The 18,838-nt window shown below is 49.2% G+C and overlaps 1 protein-coding gene across 23 annotated transcripts in view; it reads right to left on the reverse strand.

Annotated features, from left to right (window-relative positions):
• The window catches only part of SPIN1 (spindlin 1), a 119,658-nt gene that overhangs the window by 55,751 nt on the left and 45,069 nt on the right, over positions 1–18,838 (reverse strand). For 11 of the 23 annotated variants that reach the window (XM_043546404.1, XM_043546403.1, XM_043546412.1 and 8 more), the window contains exon 2: positions 6,965–7,068. The exons of 9 other annotated variants lie outside the window; for them this stretch is intronic. The gene's annotated coding sequence lies outside the window, so the exon portion shown is untranslated. Of the gene's footprint in view, positions 1–6,964; positions 7,069–8,164; positions 8,204–18,838 lie in introns of all 23 variants that reach the window. 3 more of the 23 variants (XM_043546401.1, XM_043546400.1, XM_043546408.1) reach the window with 1 other exon arrangement.

Genomic DNA, 18,838 nt, shown 5'->3' on the forward strand with positions numbered 1-18,838 from the left:
CAGCTAGGAAGTTTTTTCTGCAATTTCTAGTAACTAACTGCCAGAACTAACAGGAACTTAGTAACAATATTTCAGCTACAAAATATCATAGGTTTGGTTATGAGAGATGGGGCAGACAATGGTTACAGAGACAGAGAGGCTGGCGAGCAAGGATCTTAATTTTCCACAGGAAAAAAAACAAAACCAAAACTGATTTAAAAAATAAAAAATAAAAATCCACTGTTTTCTGCGACTAAAATGAAATGCTGTACTTTAGTTTCTCTAGCCACAATATATATAGATATCAACTGAATACAATGTTTTACTGATATACAGTAGAACCTCATTTATCCAAGCCTCCATTATCTGGCTCTCCGTGTTAACCAAACCACCATCCACCGGGGCCCTATTGCTGGTGGATCAGTTAACATGGAGAGCCCGATAACAGAGGCTTGGATAAACAGGATTCTACTCTATGTAAATTAAAAGCGCATTCAAAAATCAACCACAAGAGGGGAGGTTACACACATTGAAACAGTGACACTGGTTCTTTCAGTAAAATTTAGTTAACAGTTAATATGTTAATTTTTTTTCAGAAAATGTAAAAAGTAAAGGTTCTCCGTAAAAATGCAAATTCCATGTTTTTCTGTGGCAAATGGATTTCTAGGATCCCTGTTGGTCAGTAAAGAAGCAAATCAGAGCAAGGTGTTCGGCATAATCATTTGCATGTTAATATTTAGAATCCTGTTAGCTCACAAAGATTTATTATGAGTGATAATGTTTAAGGGTACGATTATGTCACAGAATCCGTGACTTCCATGACATTTTCTGCTCTGGGACTGGAGCTCCCAGCCAGCCCCTCTCTTGCAGCTCCCAGCCCCCAACCTGGCAGCGGGACCCAGCGCAGCTGCTCAACCACAGTGGGTGGACAGCAGGACCTGCTGTGGCTGGGGGACCCTGCAGCGGAGTGAGGGGACCCCACAGCAGCGCAGCCTCAAGGGCAGGGGGACCCCGGAGCTCCCATAAACTGCATCGGTGTGGGACCTGGGAGCCCCAGGAGCAGTGGGTGCTGAACCCACCTACCCCTTTTGTCAGGCATATTTTTAGTGAAAGTCAGGGACAGGTCATGGGCAGCCACGAATTTTGGTTTATTTCCCATGACCTGTCCATGACTTTTACTAAAAATATCCGTGACAAAAACTTAGCCTTAATAATGTTAGATGTCTGTGAACAAAGATTTGAGTGCCCACAGAGCTTTTTTTTTTCCTCCCTCTTTTCTACAGTATGCGATTTGCAAGTGATAATGGCGGAGAGCTTTACTTTTCAATTGTAGATTCATTGGTTCATAGGGCTCAAACTTAAGCATTATCTATATCTCTTCCCTTACCCTTTAAGGTTTGCCTATGCAATTTTTTCATGGGTGTAACTATCTGTTTAGAAGCTTGTCAAAACAAGCCATGCAGTTATAAACACTTAAACCATTATAGTTGTAGCCATGTGAGGGATAACACCAATTAAACTGCATTGGTTGCTAAACAATTAGCTAAACCAATGCAAAAATCTGTGCATAGATCAGGGGTGGGCAAACTATGGCCTGGGGGTTGCATCCGGCCCTTAAGACATTTTAATCCAACCCTCAAGCTCCTGCCAAGGAGTGGGGTCCGGGGCTTGCCCCGCTCTGTGCATGCTGTGGCTTCGTGCGGCTCCCGGAAGAAGCAGCATGTCCTCCTACGTGTAGGGACAGCAAGGAAGCACCGCCCCTGAAGCTCCCATTGGCCACAGTTTCCTGTGGACAGGAGAGAGCATAGAGCTGCCTGGCCGCGCCTCTGCGTAGGAGCCGGAGGGGGTACATGCCACTGCTTCCGGGAGCTGCTTGAGGTAAGTGCCGCCTGGAGCCTGTACCCCGACCCCCTCCAGCACCCCAAACCCCTGCCCCAGCCCTGATCCCCTCCCCCCCCCCAAACTCCTTGGTCCCACCCTCCTGCACTCCAGAGCCCGCACCGCCAGCCGGAGCCCTCGCCTCCCCACCCGCACCCCAACCCCCTGCCCCAGCCTGGAGCCTCCGCCCACACTCTGAACTCCTCATTTCTGGCCCCACATCAGAGCCCACACTCCAAACCCCAATTTCGTGAGCATTCATGGCCCACCATACAATTTCCATACCCAGAGGTGGCCCTCAGATGAAAAAGTGTGTGTGTGTCTCTCTCTCTCTCTCTCTCTCTGTCTATAAGGTATGTTCCAAGGCCAGGCCTACCTAATTTGGACTTCCTTTCATAACAGAAATAAAAAGCAGAATTAAGACACAACTTACTACTGCTTTCACTGAAAAATGAAGTGTTTGACTGGCAGCTAAATACTAACCCATTCCCCAGCCATTCCATCCATCCCTCACTCTCCACCCAGCTTGAGAACTTTTTAATAAAAAGTTTAATTCACCTCACCATCATTAGCTATTATCCAGTAATGGGGGGGGGGGGAGGGGGAAGGGAGAGGGGAATGCCCATCCAAGGATTACAACACATTATATATAGCTACCCACACCCTTCAACTCCGCCCCTTTCCCCCGCACCGCCAAACACACACCAGAAGACAAAAATCTCTCCAACCCCAATGCTGGAGTGAGACAGTGGGTTAAAGTATGGCCAAAAGTTTAACAATCCTTGGCTTGTGTAGATGGGGGAGTGTATGTATGTACACATGTATGTACACATGCAGTAAATACCAGAACAAAAGGATCCCTTCAAGGAGGATGTCTCACTAGCAGCTCCCTTTCATTTAAAGAGCGCCACCCCAAGTACCTCCACTGATTTCAAATGTAGCAGTATGGCATGGGGCAAGATGAAATCAGATTCCAAATCTTTGAGGCTTTACAGATCAAAACACCACCTTGAATTCTATCCAGATGCTTTCTGGCAGCCAGTAACAGATCCCAAATCACTAGCATTACAAGCTTCTGGTGTGAAACTCCACTTAAGCGAGCTACTTAGATTTTAGTTACAATTTTAGTCTTAATGGTAGCAAACATGAGAGGGCATCATCAGTGATCCAATCTGAAGATAAAGGCAAAAGGTAACTGGCAAAGTGCACATTAGGCATATTTCTCACAAAGTGCATGTTCCTACAAACAATTGTGAGGAGCCCAAGGTCTAGTAACACATTGATTACAAACATATTATAGTTCAGGAATGTCAATAAAATCCTCATCAACTGGCAGCTTCCCTTTGCCTAAAAATGTTCCCAATCTTAATGGCATTAAATCACAGCCAGGTAGCCCTTATCAAAGCCCTACATCCATCTAGGCATTGAACAATTTCTTCCACTGTAGCAGCCCAAACTATACACGCCATGTGACAGATCTACATGTTGTCAACATATGAACTCCATCACAGCCCATGTTTCCTAATTAACTTTCAGTGTCCCCATGTGTGAGGACAAATGATCCCTATGTACTAAAAGACGAGGAGCCCCTGAGGCAGAGCAGCAATTGTTCATTTTTATCTCAGACAGAATGGAGCAACACTCAAGAGCAATACCATCCACCTCTGCTAGGTTCTGCAGGCAAGTCAACAAGAACCTTGTGGTCAACTGTGCAACATCAGGTCTAAAAGAATTAACAAAAACACTACTGCTATGAGGTTGTGTTAGTTTCTGCCTCAAACCCAGTTCTATGTCTGGAACCATTGAACTTCCTTGACCCAGTAAGAGAAGGCTCCAAACCACCTTTTCAAACCCCTGATCCCTTTAAAGGAGAGATGAGAAACTGATGAACAGTTGGTAAGATTGTCAACATCCAAAGTTTGTTTCTTGAACAGAAGTCAACACAATTTAAGACTAGCTGGCACCCTCTACCTTCCTACACTTAGACAAGGGGGTTCGGGGTTGGGGGGGAATGTATGTCCAACCTCATCCTCTTGGAGTTCTAGAGCTGAGAACATATACCATTAATAGAAGCTGCATTCCCGGTATAGTTCACTGAAATGTCAGAACAGGGAAAGACTGAAAACTACATCTCTCTCCTTAGCTATTCTGGAAATGCTGAATATATACTTCAATCCCTCTGCTTCTTTCCTGAATTCCAGTAAGTCCAGCCTATTCAAACTGTCTTTTGACCAAAAGGGATACTGTTCAAAAACTTAACATCTTTCTACTCCATACAGTATATGGATGTAGAAAAAGTGTAACAGTCATAAATTAGGTATACAATAGGAAAAAATGTTTATTAATATTTCAATACTGCAGCATGAGACTGACATTACATAAAAATGTTTTAATTTTACAATAAACTTATTTTTATTTATCCCTTGGTGAGGACAATGAGAAGTGGGCTGGAGAAGTGACTTCCTCCACTTCAGCCTCCAGTTCCTCCTTTGCCTCTTCGGGGTTCAGAAGCCCTGAAGGCAGCAGCTACAGGAGGGCGTTTCCTCGGTTGCTGTAGGTCACATTAGAGTTAAGGGACGCTTGCTGTCTTTGAGCCTGCCAAGGATCCTAGTATGGCCATTGCGATGGGAAGAGACCAGGTGGTCAGTACCATGGTTGGCCAAAGCAGGGAGGCTCTGGATCAGGGGGACGATAATCATGATGTCTATAGTGAAACTGAGACCCATATGGCGGGTGAGAAAAACAGCGGGACACCACATCCTCTTGCTCACTTTCTGACTCCGTCGACAAGAAGGGCAGTCAGTGGCAGGAAGATGTTGGCAAGTCAAGGGCCCCAGTACTGAGCAGAGGAGAGTCCAGTGCGTCAGACGCCAAAAGATCTGTTGCGCACCGGAAATCTGAAGGTATGGACAGCATCTGTACTGGTGGTGGTTGTCAGTGCCAAGAGGCTTGTATTGATAGGGTCAGAGATGTGGATCTGGTAGGAAGATCCGTCGGTGCCCGGCATACCACAGGTGGTGCCGACGTTGAAGTCGGACCAACAGAACCTTCCCTATGGCAAATCTTCTGTTTTTCATGCCCCTGTAGTACCGGTGCTTCCTTGCCTGTGCCATTGGATCTTTAGGCAACCCAACTTGCTCTGTTGGCTCAGTACTGCGCATGCCCTGGGTACCAGATTTAGATGGCATCAGTGCCATCTGTACTTGATGATACTGATTGAGACGGAGATCATTTTCAGCTTGATTGGGGCTCACTACAGGGACTCACAGACCTTTTCTTACAGGCCTTAAGTGAGTGGCTCATGGGCATCTCTCTGGGATCACCTCCATTCAAAGTAGAGGGTTTTGGTGAAGGCTCCCATAGGGACTCTGGAGGTTGAAGGGCTGACTCCATGAACTGGAGTTTGAGTCCTCCATTCTCTGTCTCTCCTGGATCTGGACTTCAGTTACTGACACAAGCCACACTTCCATGGCATGTGTTCCTCTCCCAGGCAGCAAACACACAGAGCGTCCATCAGTCACTGAGATGGATTCCTTGCAACTGAGGCACTTTTCGAAGCTCAGAGAGCTGGGCATACCCTTTTCCAGGGGGGTCGCCCTGCACAGGGGCTGGTGGGAGACAGGTCCTTTCCTTTTTTCTAAGCATGGCCAACATAAAATGCAAAAGAAAGAAAGAAAAAAGGCTTCAAAGGAAGCTAAAAATTAGCTATTCTAAAAGAGTTAACCATCTACAAACGGGTAGCTACAGCTCTGTCTCTATCCAGAAGCAGTTGAGAAGGAACTGAGGAGGGTTCCCCCGTGCATGCTTGCTAGCCTCATGGCAGGTGAGGAGCGGCTCATGTGCACGCTGAACAGACACTGCTACCAGAGTTCTCCGATCAAACGGCACACAGACGCAGACAACTACAGTGTAGCACCCACGGGGCCACTACTCAAAGAAGCAGCTGACTCTCACTGGGAGTCATCCCCTGTCCCCCTACAATGTAATTTAATTTTGGAATTCCACATTGGAAGCTTGATTACAACAATAATGATCCGCTATTTGATAGATTACCCTAGCTCTTCTTTTATTTTCCCTTCAAAATTTATCCCAGCAATATTGAAGACTTTGCAGCTCAGTGGGTTTACAAGAGAATAATCTTCCCATGAACCAAGTCTCCGAGCAACTCATATGTTCCAACTTTCTCCTACCACATGCATTGCTTAGCTGTACTAAGGTTAAAAATAAATTAAGTCATCTTTTGTGAGAAATAATTTTTTTTTAAAAAGTTACAGTTCCATGACTTGCAGCTTTCTATGCAGCTTTACAAAGTTGTGGTATGTATGACAATAAATATTGCACTTTTAAAGTGAACATGTCAATGCTGGTTAGAATCTAATGTGCAACCATCACACTGAAACTCTAATGTTAAAGTATTTCCATTATCTTTCCTTGAGACATATACAGAATGCTCATCTCATAGCTGTCAGTGTACACAATGTAGAATCAAAGAGTAAATATCATCCTTCCTTATCCACAGAGCTTTTATTTATGCAGCAGAGACAATTTGAAGAAGATGTAAATAGGGATGATCTGTGTCTGAATAAGTTTCTGCATTCAGTTCACTCTAAAGGTAACAATAAGACCCGCATTACAAAAAGCAAGCTTAAACTCCTTGAAGGCATCAGTACTATGAAACTAAGTGCTTTAGTGTGTTTGTTCAAATGTCAAGGTCCAAGGACTCCTGACTGATAGCCTCATGACAGCTGAAATAAATGAACACATGATAAAGACTGGATGTGGTTCTGCAGTTTATCATAAACCTTTCATACCTCATCTGCACCCTGACCAATAATCGCTCTTCAAGACTAGCATCCAAAATCTCCACACATCTTTCGAACAGCTGTGATTTCATTTTTTTAAAAATGGTTTTAAAAGACTGTCACAGAGAGGTTTCTTTCAATACCTCCAACATGCATAGGATTTCCCCTAAGAAGTTGTACTGGTCCAACTTCTCATTCTGAGATTTTTATATAGTGTAAGTAACAGCCAAATTGCTCTTCCTTCAGACACCTATGATTTCTATCTGGAGTGAAGTGCTTGAAGAAATAAAACTCTTCATACATACAATTGACTCAGTTACTCTGGGAGATGAAAGGCACAGGAATTTTGTGAAGTAAGTCTTTGCTTGAATTGACAGAATCCATTCATCATTTGTTATGCCAGTCCAGGCTGTAATAAAAACAAAACAACAAAAAAACGTGTAGGATTTTCTATTAACTGTGAAGAAGAGCAAAGATACAGAATGATTACATTCCAGACTGCCTGCCCTGGGAGATTACAAGAACTTTTTCTCCAAAAATACCATTCAAAACAGTATCCAGCTTATGATTGAAATAAGCCTCCCCAGCTGACAGGGTCGTCCCTACAGAGGCACAGGGCCTGGGACATAGGCACCGACTTTCAAATCTGCCAGGGGGTGCTCTCCCTTAGTTCCACCCAGGCCTTGCCCCGACTCTACCCCTTGCCCCAAGGCCCCACCCCTGACCTGCTTCTACCCACCCCCACTCTGCCCCCGCCCTGCCTCTTCCCACCCCACCCTTTTCCCTGCCCAGTTCCATCCGTCCCCTAAGCATGCTGCACCCCCGCGCCTCTCTCCTCCCCACCAGCGCCTCCTGACGCCACAAAACATCTGATCCACAGGAGGTGGTAGGTGCTGGAGGGGAGAAGGGGAGGTGCTGATCGGCGGGGCCTGCCAGTGGGCAGCAGGCACTGGGGGGAAGGGGAGGTTCTGGTAGGGGGGCTCCTCCTCGCCCACCTGCCTGCTGCTCACCTGCCCATTCGCCTCCTCACCCCACTCGCCCACCCACCTCCTCATGCCCGCCTCCTCATGATTTTATCGAAGCGCGGGGCCCAGAGTGGTCGCCCCAAGTCGCCGTGCCCAAAGGACGGCTCTGCCAGCTGAAAATGGTCAGATTACCCACGTGTTCTCTTGATCAAAAACATAGTCAAGTGCTTTGACTAGCAAATCAATGGCACTGTAGTCATTTGACCAACTTGCCATCCACATCTAACTTAACTGTCCACGCAATTAGTTTTTGAAAGAGACTTCCCAAATTCCCTCAGAACAGGAAACTCAGGCCAAACTTTGCAACTATGAGTGGCCCGAAAATTAGGCTCTTACATGTATCTTACACTAAGCAATTAAATACAGAGTTGCTTGACTTTTGAGTCCTGCGTTCTCACAAATCCCATAGAGGTCAATGAGAGCTGCAGGTGCTCTGCCTATCTAAAAGTATGAAAGTTTGAAGATTACAGCCTTCATTACCTTACTTGCATGTGGCTGGTTAGCCATTCTACAGCAGCCCTAGAAATGTAAAAAGGATACATTGTAGCACCTAAGACAGTTGTAGAAAGTTCAGCTTCAATGAACTCTGCAGGCCAAAATATTCCTTAGGTAATATTGTCTTCACTTGATATTGAAGATTTCATGCAATTCGGCCACAGATGGACCCACATAGGGAGCAGTTAACTAGGTATCCTTAGTTAACTTGTAATGTATGAATTTTTCCAGAGTAGCCCAGCAACTACCCACTAGTTCAGGGGTGGGCAAACTACGGATCCGGCCCGCAAGCTGTTTTAAGCTGGCCTGTGAGCTGCACCACACGCCTTGGCCCCACTCCAGCCGGGGCCGCACCACACGGCTCCCGGAAGCTGCAGCATGGCCCCACTCCAGCTCCTACGTGCTCCAATGGGACCTGCAGGGGTGGTGCCTGCGGATGGGGCAGCGTGGAGAGCCGCCTGGCCACACCTCCGTGTAGGAGCCAGAGAAGGGACATGCCACTGCTTCCGGGAGCCACTTGAGGTAAGCACTGCTCGTAGCCTGCACCCCCTGAGCCTCTCCCCACTCTCCAAACCCCTGCCCCAGGCCTGATCCCCCTCCCGCTCTCCAACCCCCTCGATCCCAGCCCGGAGCACCCTCCTGCACCCCAAACCTCTCAATCCCAGCACCACCCCAGAGCTCACACCCCCTCCCACACCCCAACTCCAATTTTGTGAGCATTCATGGCCTGCCATACAATTTCTATTCCCCAATGTGGCCCTCGGGCCAAAAAGTTTGTCCACCCCTGCACTAGTTAGAGGGGGAAATCTTGGTCTGACTCCTTTTTTAGTGTCTTCCATGTAGATAGTTACACATTATCTTTACCCTGTTCAATTACAGGTTAAAATTTTAAGGGTGCCTAGTATGTGCTTTATGCATGATGACCCAGGGGTTCTACACATCCAAAAACTCTGCTTTTATCTTCAGTCAGGTAGAATAAAGGTTTCTGCACAAGTTCAACTCTCAAAACACAGCCCTGGTCCATCACTGCTACATAGATACCCCCTCAGGTTTCAGAGGGAAGGCCTGAACAAAGCAGGAGACATTCGCTCAAGGTAACCTCCTTCTTAAAGAAATCTTGTTGAAATCACATTTTGATCCTGGATACAAGAACCTGTCTTATTCTGCTGCTCCTAAACTGATCAAGCCTGCATAACTCAGGTCTCTATTCCTTATTCCTCAGGAAAAGTTTTCTTTTATGCCCACATACACAGCAAGGATGACCCCTCAGAATGAGTTAACAGTGGACACTTCCTTTGAAGTGGTACCAAAAGATGCTCCACCAGTTGTGCAAGCAGGGCAAAAAGATCCTGTTATAGAAGCCTACAAAACCAACAGAAGATTAACATTTACAGCCTTGTTTCCTTCTAGTGGGCACTTTTTTTACCTGGCGATTTCCTTTGTAGCATAGCATTAAGAAGTGTACAATATACAAAGTTTAAAGATTACTTATTGGATAGCAAAAAAAAAAAAAAAAAAAGCCTTTGTTTATGCAGCATGGAGTTTCCCAGTGCCCTTACAGAACATAAAGTTCAGGAAAACTCAAATTTCAGAAAAAAACCCCCAAAAAACGGTTACTTACCTCTTGTAACTGTTGTTCTTCGAGATGTGTTGCTCATGTCCATTCCAATAGGTGTGTGCGCGTGACTGCCACATGGACGATCGGCAGAAGCCTTTCCCTAGTGGTACCCGTTGGGTCGGCTGTGGAGACCCCTAGAGTGGCACCTTCATGGCAGTGTATATATATATCCCTGCCGACCCGCCACCTGCTCAGTTCCTTCTTGCCGGAGTACTCCAACAGTGGGGTGGTGGGCAGGATTTGGAATGGACATGAGCAACACATCACGAAGTACAACACTTACAAGAGGTAAGTAACCGTTTTTTCTTCTTCGACTGATTGCTCATGTGCATTCCAATAGGTGACTTCCAAACAGTTACCCCGGGGGAGGGGTTGGAGTTCACCGAACTGCCGAGTGCAGGACTGCCCTACCAAACCCAGCACCATCCCTCGCCTGCTGGGTAATGGCATAGTGGGAACTGAAGGTGCGGAATGAAGACCAGGTTGCCGCCTTGCAGATGTCCTGGATAGGGACCTGCGCCAGGAAAGCTGCAGACGCCGCCTGCGCTCTGGTAGAGTGCACCGTAATCGGCGGGGCTGGAACTTTAGCCAAGTCATAGCAAGTCCTGATGCAAAACGGGATGCATGACGAGATGCGCTGTGATGAGATTGGGAGCCCCCTCATTCTTTCTGCAAGAGCAATAAAGAGCTGTGGTGACTTACAAGGCGGCTTTGTGCGTTCAGTGTAAAAAGCTAAGGCCCATCTAACGTCCAAGGAATGGAACATGCGCTCCCTGTTTGTGGCATGGGGTTTAGGGAAGAACAGAGGTAAAAATATGTCCTGGTTCACATGAAACTGGGAGACAACCTTAGGCAGGAACGCAAGGTGGGGGCGCAGCTGCACCCTGTCTTTATAAAATACCGTGTAAGGCGGTTTGGAGGTCAGTGCTCTGAGTTCGGATACCCTTCTAGTGGAGGTTATAGCCACCATGAAAGCCATCTTTCAGTGAAGGTAGGAGAGAGGGCAAGTAGCCCTGGGCTCAAAGGGGGGCCCCCATGAGCGATGACAGGACCAGGTTGAGATCCCGGGGGGGACGGGCAGACGTACTGGAGGATAAAGTCTGTTGAGGCCCTTAAGAAACCTGCTCACCATGGGATTACCAAACACTGATCCCCCCGCCATTCCCAGGTGGAAGACCGAAATGGCCGCAAGGTGTACCCTTAGGGATGATATTGCTAACCCTTGGTGCTTTAGATCTAAAAGACAGTCCAAAATAAGGGGAATTAGGGCTGATTGTGGCTCAGTTCCCCTTTGTTGAGACCAAATGGAGAAACGCTTCCACTTAGCCAGGTACGTGGCTCGAGTGGAGGGTTTCCTACCCCCCAACAGGACCTCCCTAACTGAGTGAGAGCACTGAAGCTAAAAAGGGTTCAGCCATGGAGCTTCCATGTCATGAGATGGAGTGACTCCGGGTTGGGGTGCTGTAGATAACCGTGGTCCTGTGATATTAGGGTTGGACATAGAGGGAGCACTACTGGTCTGTCCGCTGAGAGGTTCAGTACCATGGTGAACCAGTGGTGGCGGGGCCACGCTGGCGCTATGAGGATTAAGGAAGCCCTGTCCTGACGAGTCTTGAGGAGCACCCTGTGTATGGGGGGAATGGCGGGAATGCATACAGTAGGTGACCCGTCCATGACAGGTGAAAGGCGTCCGCGGTGGAGCCTGGGCTGTGGTTCAGGAAGGAGCAGAATCTCTGACAGTTCCTGTTGCTCCGCGTCGTGAACAGGTCCATGTGGGGAGAGCCCCACCTCTGGAAAATTGAGTGAGCGATGTTCAGTCTGAGGGACCACTCATGAGGCGGTCTGCCAGCTTGATCTGCACCCCCGGAAGGTGCGATGCCTGCAGGTGTGTGGAGTGGGCAATGCAAAAGTCCCACAGTGCAAGGGCTTCCGGACAGAGGAGAGAGGAACAAGCACCACCCTGTTTGTTTATATAGAACATAGCTGCAGTATTGTCCATGAGCACTGATATGCACATGCCCTGAAAATGGGCATGAAAAGCTTGGCATGCCAGGCGAACCGCCCGCAGCTCCCTCATGTTGATATGCAGCGATAGCTCTGCCTGGGTTCTGACATTGTCCAGATGCACTCCCCAACCAAGCGCCGAGGCATCTGTGACAAGGGAAAGCATGGGCTGTGGTTTTGTGAAGGGTACTCCCGCACAAACCAGCTGTGGTTGCAGCCACCATTAGAGAGAGTGGAGAATTTGAGGCGGGAGGGTCACTATTGAGTACAATGGGTCCCTGCCCGGTCTGTGCACCAGCACTAAACACGTTTGGAGGGGCCGAAGGCGCAGCCTGGCATGCTGTGCCATGTATGTACAGGCTGCCATGTGCCTCCATAGTCTCATACAATTCCTGGCTGTAGTTGTGAGGAAGCGGAGAAGGGTCTGGATAACGTCCGTGAGTGCTTTGGAACGCAGTTCCGGAAGGAAGGCCCTTGCGCTGAGTCCAAGAGAGCGCTCATGAACTCTATTCTTTGTGTGTGCGTGTGGGGTCAACGTGGACTTGGCCTCATTCAATACAAGTCCCAACCTGTGAAACGTAGCCCAGGCCAGGGATACGTGCTTCACCACCTGTGCTTGGGACTCGGCCTTGATGAGCCAGTCATCCAACTACGGAAACACCTACACCTGGCGCCTGCGGAGGAACACCACTACTACCGCCATATACTTGGTGAACACCCGTGGGGCCATTGAAAGGCCAAATGGGAGCACCCTGACCTGGTAGTGCTGGCCACTGACCACGAATCTGAGAAAGCGTCTGTGGGCTGGGATAATAGCAATGTGAAAGTACGTGTCTTTCAAGTCGAGGGTGGCATACCAGTCTCCCGGATCCAGGGAGGGAATGATGGCAGCCAGAAAGACCATGCGAAACTTCTCCTTTTTTATGTTTGTGTTGAGGTCTCGTAGGTCCAGGATAGGCCGAAGCCCATCCTTGGTCTTGGGGATGAGGAAATAGCGGGAGTATAACCCCTTGCCCCGGAATTCCTGAGGAACCTCCTCTACTGCCCCTAGAGCTAGGAACGATTGTACATCTTGTGAAACAAGTTTCTCGTGAGAGGGGTCCCTGAAGAGGGACGGGGAAGGGGGGTGGGAGGGTGGAAGGGAAAAGTATTGGATAGAATATCCCGCCTCCACCGTGCTGAGGACTCAGCGGTCTGACATGATCTGAGACCAAGCATGGTAGAAGCAGGAGAGTCACTTCACAAGGGGGGGAGGGGGAGGGAAGATCCAAGAAGGCGACTAGTGCGCTGTCCTTGTGCACATCTTCAAAAGTTGGGCTTGGGGCCGGGGGGCTGTTTGGTTGAACCGTGGCCTTGGCCCGATGAGGATTGCATTGGGCGCCTCCTGTTATTTCTGCCCCTCCTCCTAGGCTGATCCAGCCTAGGGGGCTCCAGGTAGAAATGGGACAGAGGCTGAGGTCTAAGGGGCTTTCTCTGAGGCGCTGGGGTGTGCAGCCCCAGAGACTTCAGAGTCACCCGGGAGTCCTTCAGACTATACAGGTGCGTGTCTGTATTTTGAGCAAACAGGCCCTCACAGTCAAAGGGGAGGTCCTGTATTGTGTTTTGGACCTCAGGTGCGATCCCCGAAACCTGAAGCCATGCACTGCGCCTCATAGTGATGGCCATGGTTGTAGACGCAGAGTCCGCTACCTGGAGGGCGGTCCTAGAGACAATTCTACCCTCCTCAAGGGGCGCACCAAACTCCTTGCGAGAATCAGCTGGGATTAACTCCTGGAACTTAGCCAACGAGCTCCAGGAATTAAACGCGTATTGGATAAGCACTACCTGCTGATTCGCTACCCGAAGCGTCAAATAGACTTTACGGCCAAAGAGATCCAGCTTCTTGGCGTCACGTGACTTAGGTGCAGGGCCTGGTTGGCCCTGCCACTCCTTGTGGTCTGCCACATCAACCACCAGAGTCCCTGGCTGAGGGTGGGTAAACAGGTGCTCATAGCCCTTTTGCGGCACAAAGTACAGTCTCTTGACCCCTTTAGCCATTGGTGGTATAGAGGGCAGGGTTTGCCAGAGCACCTTTGTGGTGTTCTGAATTGTCCTTATGAGGGGCAAAACTACTCTGGAAGGACCCTCGGGTGTGAGGATGTCCACCATTGGATCTGAGTCCTCCATAACCTCCTCTGCCTGGAGGTTGAGGTTAACTACTACCCTCCTATGCAGGTCCTGGTGGCCTTTGGTATCCATTGGTGGTAGAGTGGTGGAGGTGCCCGCAACTGCCTCGTCCGGCAAAGAGGAGGAAGAGGTTCCCGGGACAGGGTCTTCCTGCCCCTTGGGTCCTCTGGAGGCCAGGTCAGGTACCTCGGAGCACCCCACGACTGGAGGTTCAAGTGCCACCAACGTCAGTGGAGGAGGGGCTGTGCTTGTCTGCGGCCGCTCAACAGCCCTGTCCCATAAAGGATCCTCGGGGCCCTAGGGGTGTAGCGTGCCATCGATGTCGCTGATGGAGGGATATGGGGGGGGCCAATAACACCGATACCGGCCTAGATCCCTGACCTTGAGCCTGGTGGTAGGCCCAGGGGGTCCAAAAGGGCCATTGCACTGGGCCCTGCAACTGGGGTGGCCAAGTGGTGACTGGTGCCGGTTGTTCCGCCAGCCTACGGTGCCGGGATTGGTGCTGGTGCCAGAACCGGAAGCGGTAGTGGCTGCGTAAGGACACAGATGATTCTGACTCCAATGAGTACTCTGTACCCAACCACTGGGGAACGGAGCCCGACGGTGCCGGGGAGCAGTACTGGGGAGACAGAGATTGGCACCGCAACATCATGGGCTTCCTGTGATGATGAATCAACGGTGGCGCCACCGTTGGTGTCGGCGCTGCCGATGGTGCCGCCATAGCCAACGGTGTCATGACTGACAGGAAAGAATTTTCTGTAGTATCTGGCTGATGAATCTTGCCCATATCAGCTCAGGGTTTAACTGATCGCCATATTTGGGGTCGGGAAGGAATTTTCCTCCAGGGCAGATTGGAAGAGGCCCTGGAGGTTTTTCGCCTTCCTCTGTACCATGGGGCACGGGTCACTTGCTGGAGGATTCTCTGCTCCTTGAAGTCTTTAAACTATGATTTGAGGACTTCAATAGCACAGATATAGGTGTGAGGTTTTTTGCAGGAGCGGTGAGTGAAATTCTGTGGCCTGTGTTGTGCAGGAGGTCAGACTAGATGATCATAATGGTCCCTTCTGACCTAAATATCTATGAATCTATGACTGGTGTTGTAATTGCCTGCGGTGCCGGGCACGACGCCATAGTCGGTGCCGTCGACGGTGCTACTGGCGGTGCCCAAGTTTGAGAGGCCAGGTTCCGCACCTGCGGGGCAAGGTACTGCGCCGTCATATCAATGAGGTCTCGAGCCACCTCATATGTGTCCAGAGTGGAAGGGAGGTCAAGCTCTTCCTCCAAATCATCACGGGTAGGAGAGTCCGTTCTCGCCAGACTCAACGGCTCTGCAACTGGGGCCGGAGTCAACGGCACCAGTTCTTGGGGACCAGACCGAGGGTGTCCTGCAAGAGGACACACGCCACTGGAATCCCCCCTCGGCTTCCTGACACGCGAACGTCCTTGTCTGGTTCGAATGTCCATGTCTGGTTTCTTTCTCTTATGCAGCACCGGAGACTGTGAACGGTGCCTCCGTGAAGCACCTGCCTTGTGGGCCAGGGAGCAGTGCCAGTGTTCCCTGGCAGAGTCCTTCCTCGGTGCCGAGACATCCCGCACCATGGCCGGTGCGATGTGCACCGAGGATGCCTGTGTCGGCTCAGGCTGTGGCTGAAGGGTCGACTCCATCAAGAGGAGCTTCAGGTGATAGTCCTGCTCCCTCTTAGTCCTGGGTTTGACGCTCCTCCAAATAGGGCACTTATCTGTCTGATGGCGCTCCCCGAGACACTTGAGACAGGCGGTGTGGGGATCACTTGTTGGCATAGGTTTTGCACACCTCTTGCATGCTTTAAACCCCTGCGACCAAGGCATGCCCCGGTGCCAGTGAGAGTAGAACGGGGGGAAACTCCCCAAAATAAGCTAAACTAATCTACAACAACTAACAAACAACTATTTACACAGAAACAAGGGAACCACGAGGTAAGGCACTTGCAAAAGCAGAGACTAAGCTGTTCCAGCGACTGTCACAGGCGGTAAGAAGGAACTGAGCAAGTGGCAGGGATACATATATACACTGCCAGGAAGGCGCCACTCTAGTCGTCTCCACAGCTGACCCGATGGGTACTGCTAGGGAAAAGCTTCCCGTGATCGTACATGCGGCATGCGCACACACCTATTGGAATGCACTTGAGCAATCACTCAAAGAAGAACTAGGAAATACAGAGCTATGGTACATACCTCTGTAACCTTGACTCTGACTTCCCGGAGCTGACAGCAGCCACTGGGAATTATCACCATGCACTGTAGCGGTGTTCAGTGTGAGAGCTGTAGCAGTATTGAAGTGTTTGAATGATGGAAGCAATAGTTGGGGCAGGTTGGTAGAGGTGTGTTTGTGAGCTGAGGAGATGATGGATTAGTTTGAGGACTCTCAAAGAGCTGTGACTGTGATATGAGATCAGATTTCTGTCCTCTCCATGTGTGCAAGTAAAGAAAGGACAGCATGTGTACCCTGAGGAGCTAGTCTATCATACTGAAATATTGTGTAGGCACTGGGAGGTGGAGGGGGTCTTGCCACAGAAACTGTTAGTAATAAAGTTGGATACGAGATCAGTCTGAGTTTATTGATGGGCAAGGGAAAGTATAGGTTTAGAGAGCATCCTGTGAGTACATGAAGTGGCTGCTAAATTTCATAACTGTGGAAATTCTGTAAGGAAACTAAGCTAAGTATTCAAGAACAGGGCCAGTGCAAGTACAGCCTTTCTTGTACATGAAAAGAGTGAGAGCATATGTATGTTATGAGTGTTTTGGGGTAAAGAGGGCAGAGTTAAAAGTTACGTACTGTAACTCTCTGTTTTCTGAAATTTGAGTTTTGCTGAACTTAATTTCCCCTCTTTTAAAAGCAGTGGGGGGAGAAAGAATGAATAAAAGAAAGCTTGCTGGTAGGGGTTAGTGGTCATTGTAGCAGCTATAGATAGCATGCAGTTCAAGTGGACTACTGACTGATCCTAGCCCTATGCCAGGGTTTCTCAAATTGGGGTCCACAAGGGGGTCTGCAAGTCATGTCTGGGGCCACTGGCCCTACTGATCAACTCCTCCCACTCCCTTCTAGTGCCTCCTGCATGCTGCAGAATAGCTGTTCAGCAGCGTGCAGGAAGCGCTGGGAGGGTGGGGGAAGAGCGGGGTCAGGGCACACTCCGGGGAGGAGGTGGAAAGAGGCAGGGAAGAGAAGGAGCAGGGGTGAAGTGGGGCAGAAAGAAGTGTGGAGGTGGTGAGCCTTGGGGGAAGGGGTGGGGTGGACTGGGGCAGGGCCTGGGGCTGAGCAGGGGGCCTTGGGAGTCTGTGAAAAGTTTTAAACCAAAATGGAGGTCCACGGGTTGCTAAAGTTAGAGAACCACTGCCTTATTCCATTCTCACCCTGATGCTCAGCCCCACAAACCAGCCTTTCCCCTTCCAATCCAGCTGCCCGCCCACCACTCTAATTTTATCTAGGCTTCCCTCTCACCCAGCTCATATAGGGGAGTAGGGAATGGGGATCAGACTCCCGAGCAAGGCAAGCCCCCTCCAAAACCTGGATCACATGAGGTGACACACTGAGGAGGATCAGACCCCCATATATGGGCAGGGGTCCCCAGGTACTGGCATTCACAGGGATGGAAAGCAGGACTCAGAGACCCCCATAGAAGCAATCCTTTCCAATATCCCATTTCACATGAGGGGGACAGGGAAAACCCCAGAGAAGCAAGAGGACCTGTGATCCTGCCACATGCACAGGGTAGCAGGGAGTGGGGCTCAGACACCCCTTGTGGGCAGGAACACCCAGATGCCTGCTCACATGGGGGGTAGGGAGAGGGACTCAGACCATTCTAAGATCTTGGCACACACCCAGAAGGGGAAAATGTGGGGCTGACCCTATTCTCCTTCAGTCCGTCACTCAGTACCCATGTATCCCTCTCCCTCACCGAAGCCCCCATTCCTTCTCATTTTGCCTTTCACCCATCCCCACCTATCCTTCCTCCTCCTGGATGCAACCCTGAATGCCTCTCCCCACTATTCCTTCCACTTCTCTACCCCCTAAAATGTCTCTCCCTTGCCAGCATTTGCATTTTTAAAAGGGAAAAATACTTGATTATATTCCCAAAAAAATTAAAAACAAAAGAAGTGACAGATTTTAGCAATAGGCTATTCCACCCCTTCCAAATTTCTGACCGAGGTAGAACCTGAAGTGACAATGGCTGGGTGGGTCAGTTTCAAAGCAGTATTTTTTAGCCACCCGACCGATGAGAAACTTCGAAGACTAAATCCTATTAACTCCTCATTCCACACATGCTCAGTATAACCCACTAGGCATTTGAATAGCCTTGTAAACCTTAGCATGCCTAACTGGAAAAGCACCATCTTTTTTCGAACAACATTTTAATTTGATTTCCTCCAAAGAGCATCAGGTCCTCAGATGTTTGAAACCCCGATACAATGATCTGAGACCTGATTTGATCTCTATCTATAAGGAAAAATAGGTTGTAAGAACCTGACAACTTTAAGGAAAGCTTGTGTCCTCCCCAAACCAATGGTTGCATCTTGGGGTGCCCCTGGGTTAAATGGCCCCAAATTTAGATCACTAACAGGACCCCTCGCACCTGAGGCGCACCAAATTTGAAGGCAACCCAAGTAACCATGTAGATTAAGAGCATTTAAGTGTCAAGTTTTAAACAGAAAGCTGCTCTTAATCTAACACTATAACAATCTAACACTACACCATCAATCTGTTTTAATAAAGCAAGCCATCTAAATAGAGCTGCCTCTGTATGCATGTTGTCTCTGCAAAGGCAGACAGAGACACTCAGAACAAGAGCAGAGGGCTACTTTTGGAGGTCATCATAAGTACTCCTACTGTTTGC

This window comes from Chelonia mydas, chromosome 5 (genome assembly GCF_015237465.2).
Source record: "Chelonia mydas isolate rCheMyd1 chromosome 5, rCheMyd1.pri.v2, whole genome shotgun sequence".
Taxonomy (NCBI): domain Eukaryota; kingdom Metazoa; phylum Chordata; order Testudines; family Cheloniidae; genus Chelonia; species Chelonia mydas.